The following is an 8,602-nucleotide window of genomic DNA, read 5'->3' as shown; positions in this document are numbered from 1 at the left end:
TTTTAGTAGAGTTGGGGTTTCACTATGTTGGCCAGGCTGGTCTCAAACTCTTGGCCTCATGATTTGCCCACCTCTGCCTCCCAAAATGCTGGGATTATAGGCGTGAGCCACCATGCCAGGCCTTAAGCATGCTATTGTAGAGCTGAAACTAAGATTACAGACAAATTACAGACATATGACAATTCAGAAAGTGAAAACACAGTGATAATAATCTTCATGTTAAAGAAGACAGAATCACAAAATAATAAGTGAGAAATAAGGTAATAATTGGAAATTCAATGTATGTAGAGCAATGTTCTAATTTCCCCAATGGGAAAAGTTTTTGTAAGGAATCCATAAAATGAATACATACAATAAACCATCTTACATTACAGTAGATATTATTGGCATGTACAGTTTAAATTTTTAAGATTAGGTCCTGATAAGAAAAAAGAATTCTCCATAAAATAATTTTCTTCTATTTAACAAGATACTTTTGTACATAAAGGTTTTCCATCAATTTTTTGGTAGAATTATGTTTTAAACCTTCATAGGATGTGAAATTATAAAGCAGAAAACATGTGTCGTCTCTCTCTGGTGTTCCTGGAATTTCTTTTTTTATCGTATAATCCCATTTATATGAAATATCCAGAATATGCAAATCCATAGAGACAGAAAGCAGACTAGTAATTGCAAAGGGATGAGGAGGAAAGAATAGAGTGTGACTGCTAAAGCATATAGGATTTTCCTTTATCATCACTGCCTCCCCACAGTGGTGACAGTCATAACCTTATTAGTAAGCTAAAAACCAATGGATTATATATTTCATTTATGTTTGTTTGTAGAGTCTAAGGTCTCACTATGTTGCCTAGGCTGTTCTTGAATTCCTGCCTCAAGCAATTCTCCACCTCAGCCTCCCCAGCTACTGGGATTACAGGCATAAACCACCATATCCAGTTCTGAATATACACATCAAAATTGTAAATTTTATTGTATGATATGTATATCTCAGCTAAAAAAAAAAGAAAACAGGGAGTTCTGTACTGATATGATATAATCTCCAAATATATTAAGTAAAAAAAGAGAGATACAGAATAGTGTGTGCAATGTACTACTATATTCTTAAAAAAATTATACACACATATATATATACACTATCCAGGCATAAAACCTCTCAAAAGACATACGGGGAACCAGTAACATTATTTCCTAAAGCGAAGGATCCTGGAGTGCCTGTGGATATTGTGGTCTGGAAGGGAGACCTAACTTTTCAATATGTTCTTTTGTACCTTTTAAATTTTGTACAGAGTACGACACTTCCCTAATTTTCTGATTTATAGAAAGAAAAAAGGAATACTCTGATGCTTTCTCTTTAGTCTTTAGTTTTATTTTAAGAGATCATCTGCATTTTTTCTGTAATAAACTTAAAACATATCCACCCATTTTGTCAGATTTATTTATTCCTTAGCGATTTGTTGTAAAAGTACAGTTTTTGTCTCAATCCTTAATAATACTATATTCATTATATTTCAGGTGTTTGGGTTTCTCATGGAGGAAAAGAAACACAGGCATAAACCTCTATACTATCCACCTGCTACTCCTGCACATGATTTGAATAAAGTGTTACTGATACTTGAACAATTTGTATGATGTCGGCAGAGTAATATCAACAAGAATCATTATAAAGTAGCTGGCCTTATAAGTCAAGAGTTATGATATTTGATCCACTGTTAATACATTTCTAGATCTGATCTAGATTATTTTCTTAATTAATTATTTATTTATTTATTTATTTATTTTTATTTCTTTTGAGATGGAGTCTCACTCAGTTGCCCAGGCTGGATTGCAATTGTGCGATCTCAGCTCACCGCAAGCTACACATCCCAGGTTCACGCCATTCTCCTGCTTCAGCCTCCTGAGAAGCCAGGTCTACAGGCACCCACCACCATGCCCCGGCTAATTTTTTTTTTTTTTTTGTATTTTCACTAGAGATGGAGTTACACCGTGTTAGCCAGGATAGTCTTGATCTCTTGACCTCGTGATCCACACACCTTGGCCTCCCAAAGTGCCAGGATTACAGGCGTTAGCTACTGCACCCAGCCAATCTGATCTACATTATTTTCTGGATCTTCTGGTATATTGCAGGGCAACTGATGCATGATTTCTTCCTTGTGGGATGTTGTGGCTTCTTCATAAAGAACCTGAATAATCTCACACTGAATATTGTCTGTTAGAGTCTTCTTATTATAACCCCTTGTTTCAAGTCTTTCATACAATACATTGGTATCTGTCCTCAGCACAAAAACTACATGAAACCAGCATTTAAGGAAGAAATCAAAACCGTGGTAATCAACAATAACTCCACCTTCTCTCATTTGGTTATCTAACTCATCAACTACTCTGTCTTCATCTAAAATGGGACAATCATACTCTTCATCATAGCCATCATACAATTGCTCTTCTCAAGATAAATCACCCACATTAATGTATTTCAGTCCTGATATTGATGCAAGTTCTGTGCCTAGTAAGGTTCTTCCAACCCCTGGGGTACTGGTGAGCAGGATGCTGAGAAGCAATGATGGCTTGCTGTGATGGCACCGAGTGCCTTGTTCACATGTCCTTTGCACTACTGTTCTTGGAATTTCTAAAACAAATCCTGATGCCTCTCAATACCTCCACAACTCCCTTCACACATTTTTGACTTGAGAAACCACATATTTATTTAAAAATTGCATAACATAGAGGTCTCCAGAAATGTGTGCATATTTCCCCAGTTCCCAAAACTAATGAAATCTAGTCAGATCATGTAGATTCTTACAGATTCTGGGAGGACTTTTGTTTTCAGTGTGAATGCACTGGAAGATTCTGGGAGGGAGAAAGGAAGCCGTAGAATATTGAAGAGCATAGTAAGCATGGGACAGGAACATGTTTCTCTGTGACAGCAAGAAAAATAAAATTAGGCTTTTCTAAAACAATTTCCATTAGAACAGAGATGACCAAACCATATTTAAACTCTTGCTTTCTCTGTGACCTTTGGACCTCTCCTATGGGTTACCTGCTCGTTTATTTTTACCTTGCTTTGTATATGGCTGTTGCCTCCTCTCTTTTCACAATGCAGGAATTTTTTCTTTGCTACAGACTATCCACCAGAGTTTTTTTTTTTTTTCCCCACAATAGTAATTGGGCTCACCAGAATATGCCCAACTCCCAGCGTCTTCCTCAGGAAAGAATTAAAGCTGTAGTGTATGTGTTGAAATGTTTTTCCTTTCAAGAGATTGCCTAATGAATAGACATGGAGTGCTGAAGGACATGATGGAGTCATACAGATAACAGTTGTGTCTGATGAGAAGAAAGGAAATTGCAGCACTAGAGAAGCTGCAATACCACAGAGAGTCAACTGGGGAAGAAAATAGGTAATCAATCTAAAAACAATGAAACAAATTATATTTAACTGAGAAATACACACAGATTCAGAGAAGAAATACCTGAGAATGCATCTGTGAAGCCCCCAGAATCTATAGCCTGGATGACTGCTGTTAATATCCCCCTTTACTAAGGCAGTTTATTTATTTATTTATTTATTTATTTTTGAGAAAGAATTTTGCTGTGTAGCCCAGGCTGGAGTGCAGTGGAGCAATCTCAGCTCACTGCAACTTCCGTCACATGGGTTCAAGCGATTCTCTTGTCTCAGTCTCCTTAATGGCTGGGATGAGAGTTGCACACCACAATACTCAGCTAATTTTTTTTGTATTTTCAGTAGAGACGGGTTTTGCTATGTTAGCCAGCCTGGTCTCAAAATCCTGGCCTCGAGTATCTTCATGTCTTGGTCCCCCAAAGTGCTGGGATAACAGGCCTGAGCTACTGTGCCCAGCCATGGCAGGCTTTAAATGCTAGATTTGATGGACATTGTATAATTTTCCAGATCTTATGAAAAAATTACAAGTCATACGAAGAATTTTGGAAATACACTTCACTGGAAGAAACAAAATAAATATCCAGAAATTGACTCTTAAGTAATGAAGATTTTTGCATATGTGATAAAGAATTGAAAACAATTAAAAGTTCTCAGTGAACAAAAATAAAACAAAAATAAACAATTGAATAACATTTAAAAATAATAAATGACCAAAATGTGATATCAACAAAGATATGAAACCTTTTTCTAAGAACCCAACAGAAACTGTGGCATTGAAGGATCCAATAACTGGCATTTACAAATTCACTACAGAGACACAACAGCAAAAAATGGATCAAAAAAAGATTCAGAAAATTAAACATATATTATTCACAAATATTTAGGCCTGGAAACTAGTTTTTGAAAAAAATGGAAAAAAATGAGTGTGAAATATGAGACTTACTGGACAACATCAAGTAGACCAATATATTCAGAGAAGAGTCTTATAAAAAGAATATAGGAAGAAAATGACATAAATGTTATTTGGAAGGAAAAGAGGAGATTCTGAGAACCTTACACGTTTCTGTGATGAAACAAAAATAATAGTAACCAAGAATAATTGATCTGGAAAACACTGTACTTCAAAAATTAGAAAAAATAAAACATTTTTAAGTTTAAAATAAAAAATCTAATGTTGCTTACTACTAAAATAACCCTAGAAAAAATGCATATGATAGTCAATTATGTTGAAACATTAAATGATGCTGGACAGCATCATAAAACCATATGAAAATATAAAGCTCTCTATTAAATATAAGTATATACACTGATACAAAATTTGCTATTGTAATAAAAATGGTGTATTAAATTCTTAAATCTCTGTGAAAATATACACAATATATAGTGACATAATTTGTAACATTAGTAAGAGAGTGGGGAAAGTAAAAATGAATATATTTTGTATGCTGTTAACTTGAATTTGAAGGCAAAAGCTGTTTGCCCTGGGGACCTTAGCACTGGGCGAGGGATGAGGTAAACCTGCCATTTTGTCTCCCTTAGTTTTTCCATCTCCCCCTACTCTGCATAGGGATTTTTCTTGGTCTGGAGGAATAGTCAGTGTGGACAGGCTCTATTCTGCACACACAGACAGGTGTAGGTAGGCATGGCATCTATAGAGGGGGCCTGGGATTCTAAAAAGAATTAAATATTCAAAAAGTGGAAACCTGAGAATTTTGGGAAAGATTCTCCGGGCTTTGGGCTGGGGAAATGGTAAGTCTTTTCTTCCAGCCATGTGGTTTCTCATCAGAGTTGTTGGGACCATCTTCCTGCAGGTGTCCCTTAGGGAGATGTTGCAGGAGATTTAGCCAGTGCTGATGGTCCATGAAAAAATGTGTCACTGCACTTGCTTCTCACTGCACCTGGACAGAAACACGCCAAACCACTTCCCAGGGCTGCAAAACAGTGAGGAGATGGAGGAGGTCTCAGGGCTGTGTATGAAGGAAGGCTGGATTGGAAGTTGGGTAGACTGCCTAGAGGAGGGACCCCAAAAGAAGGGCCAGGCAGGACTTCCCCAATCCTTGGATGTCTTGTGTCACAGATAAGCATATGAATGTAGGATTGGAGCACACGCCTGCTTCTCAGCCTGTCACACCAACACCTTATAACTTCATAGCCCACAAGTTAAAGAGCGGAGTTGTGATTCTAAAAAAATCAGGCAGTATCAAGCCAGCCTTCATATAAGCCCAATCAAATTCTATAAAGATAAATGATGTCTTGCGGAAAAAAGAAATACAAAAAACTTAAAAAGATCCACAGTATTTGAGTGGGGAAATCTGCCCAGTACAGCACCAACTGCTGTGGTGAGATTCACCTGGTTGTAAAGCAAAATCTCTCATGTACTCATGTTCCCTGGGGAAAAGCCACTCATGTTCCCAGGGTCTACCTGCTTGCTAAGAGGAAGTGTGGAAAAGATTTGTAGCTCAATGGTGCCCATAGTTGATCACAGAACCTTTCCTCTTTCCCAAAACAGCCACCATTAAAATTCAGTGAAACACAAACTGGAAGATAGTCCTGAATTTGGAGGCCCTGGGGAGTCCTCAGCACACCCCTGCATTAGGGCTGCCCAAAAAGGCAGCTCTAAATGCTCCATCTACCCAAGACACTAGTGAATAAAAAGCAGTTAGCCTTGTCAGCTCTTCAAGACCCACATGTGATTCAGAGGCATTTGTCAGAAGATTCTTTGTAAGAAAGGATCTCTGCCCACTAGCAGACAGGAGTGTGTGTCTGTGTGAGTGTGTGTGTGTGTTGAAATTAGAACCCCACCTAATGTGTTCATTATGGAATTTGAAAATGGAAGCCTAAAGTTGAAAATTGAAATCACCCACGAGAGCATCTTGCAAACTATTTTCTGTGCTAGATGCGATGTTTTAGGGTACAGGGCACTGGTAACATCCTACTTCCCTCTCCTTGAAAGAACTACACACACTATTCAAGGCCTGCTTCCACTTGAGCCGCTCCCAAGAGCAGCTTAAGAGCCTGGGCCCATCTGCCAACTTTAGCAGGGCTGACTAAAGCTGCTTGTTTTTCCCGAGTATCTTCTCCAATGACCTGAGAGGTGGGGGAGACATTGGGGCCAGGATTGAAAAGAGGGATGGGGAGCATGGAGGCCAGAGGCTGAGGACCAGGTTTTCCCACCTGGAGGGGTCTGGCCTAGAGGCACTCAAACCAGGGTCAAATTTAGGTGGAGAGATCTGGTCTTGGGTGGCCCTGTGCTGACTACCAGCCTTGAGTCCCTCAAACAGTAGGAAGTGAAAGAATGGCTTGCAGATGAGCCTCACTGACAGTGTGCCACCTGCGTACATCTTGCCAGGGACCCAGGAGGTACCATGGTGTCTCCAGAGCCAAGATTGGAAGGTGGAACTCCCAAAGGGAGCAAAGAAGAGGGTCCTAAGTGAAATGAAGACCTTATTTCTGCTTGACCATTCTTGAAGCGTTTTCAGTGCCTAAAAGTAATTAGCATGAGCATCTGGAAACCACTTCCTGGAAACTGCAAGATGCAAAGGGATTTCATGTACCTCTTTGTAATTACAGATTAGGACAAGAAGTGCCCCATCACTGCATCCGCATGGGGCTTTTACTGGATCCAGTAAGTCTCTGCCAGCTCCCTACAAACTCCTGGGATGTCATTTTTTCTGGGTCTGTGGACAGACATCCAGGGCACTTGCTCAGTGCCCACTTCCTCCTTGTAGGCCTACAGCCTATTGCTCAACCCCAAGCCCACTAGCCCTTGCTTCCTAAGCCATTCGCCACTGAAGCTGCTCAAGTACCACAGCCTGAACTTCACAAAACACTTTGTCATGCCAAGAAAGAAAAGGTAAGGCTGCCAGGCATGGTGTCTCATGCCTGTAATCCCAAAACTTTGGAAGGCCAATGTGGGCAGATCACAAGGTCAGGAGCTTAATATCAGCCTGGCCAATACAATGAAACTCCACCTCTACTAAGAATGCAAAAATTAGCTGGGTGTGGTGATGCATGCCTGTAGTCCCAGCTGCTCAGAGGCTGAGGCAGAAGAATTCCTTGAATCCAGTGGGTGAAGGTTGCAGTGAGCTGAAATCATGTTGATTCACTCCAATTTGGGTGACAGAGTGAGATTTCTTCGCAAAAAATAATAGAATAGAATAGAATAGAATAGAATAGAATAGAATAGAATAGAATAGAATAGAATAGAATAGAATAGAATAGGATGAAATAAAATAGAATAAAATATAAAATAAAATAAAATGTAATGTCACTGTTTCATCTCCCCCTGACCTGTGTCATGTTCCAGGGGCTTACTGGATGAACCAGCCAGCCAAAACTCCAGAGTTTCCACCCAAACAATCTGCCCCCACTGCTTGAGTTCCCTCTAGGGAGCTGTCAGTATGACAGGGGGCATCCACAGGAGTGGTGGCAATTTGCTTCTATCTGACCTCAGGGCAGATTATCAGGGCAAGAACATTCTAGAGCAGATGGAAGTCTCAGAAAAGTAGCCTATGGCAGTGTTCTGGGCCCAGTGGGCTCTGTGTCTCCCTCTCCCCTGATTGTCATGAGGTCCAGAACCACACACTCACCCAGATCACTGCTTCATTGCACGTGTGCAGCTGGATGGCTCCCCAGGCAGAGGCTGCCATGGACCGTGTGCACACAGAGAATGCCTACACCTTGAGGCTGTACTATGAGGAGAACATTCCTGAACAGGGTCATGCAGACTGATCCTGCCCTCAGTGGGAAACCCCTGCCTACTGAGTACTAGACAGAATTCTGTGCACTTTCCTGGAGGCTCCATGCTGGGTCTTTTCATTTGGAAATTTGAGGTTGTCCATAGGGAGGTAACAAAAGAGACTTCTCCTCCATTTGGAAAAAAAAAAAGAAGAAGAAAGAAAGAAAAAGGAGACTTCTAAGAGCACATTGTGGGGCACAGGCTGAGCCTTTGCCTCCCACCCTGGTCCCTCTATGGTCCCAGGACTGAAAGAAGGAGCTGCAGACAATGAGGGAACTGCTCTGCAAGAACTGGCCTGAGTGGCTGCTTCAAAAAAGAACCACAGTCAAAGTGCCTACAGACCCTAGTGACTGACTGGCAGCCTCAGTCCCACCTACCATCTGCAGGCAGGTTTTCTTGCTGGCAGAATGTAACCAAGGAAAGCAGGAATAAGTCCAGCCCTCTCAGTCACCCCAAAGGCTGTCTGGGGT

General features: G+C 40.5%; 1 pseudogene; it reads right to left on the bottom strand.

Annotated features, from left to right (window-relative positions):
- Positions 1-2,066: 2,066 nt before the first annotated feature.
- On the bottom strand, positions 2,067-8,043 carry LOC129025778 (adenylate kinase isoenzyme 6-like; annotated as a pseudogene).
- Positions 8,044-8,602: the final 559 nt, after the last annotated feature.

This window comes from Pongo pygmaeus, chromosome Y (assembly GCF_028885625.2).
Source record: "Pongo pygmaeus isolate AG05252 chromosome Y, NHGRI_mPonPyg2-v2.0_pri, whole genome shotgun sequence".
NCBI classification, from domain to species: domain Eukaryota; kingdom Metazoa; phylum Chordata; class Mammalia; order Primates; family Hominidae; genus Pongo; species Pongo pygmaeus.
Note: the sequence above shows the minus strand (reverse complement) of the source record. Positions and strands in the feature narration are given on the sequence as shown.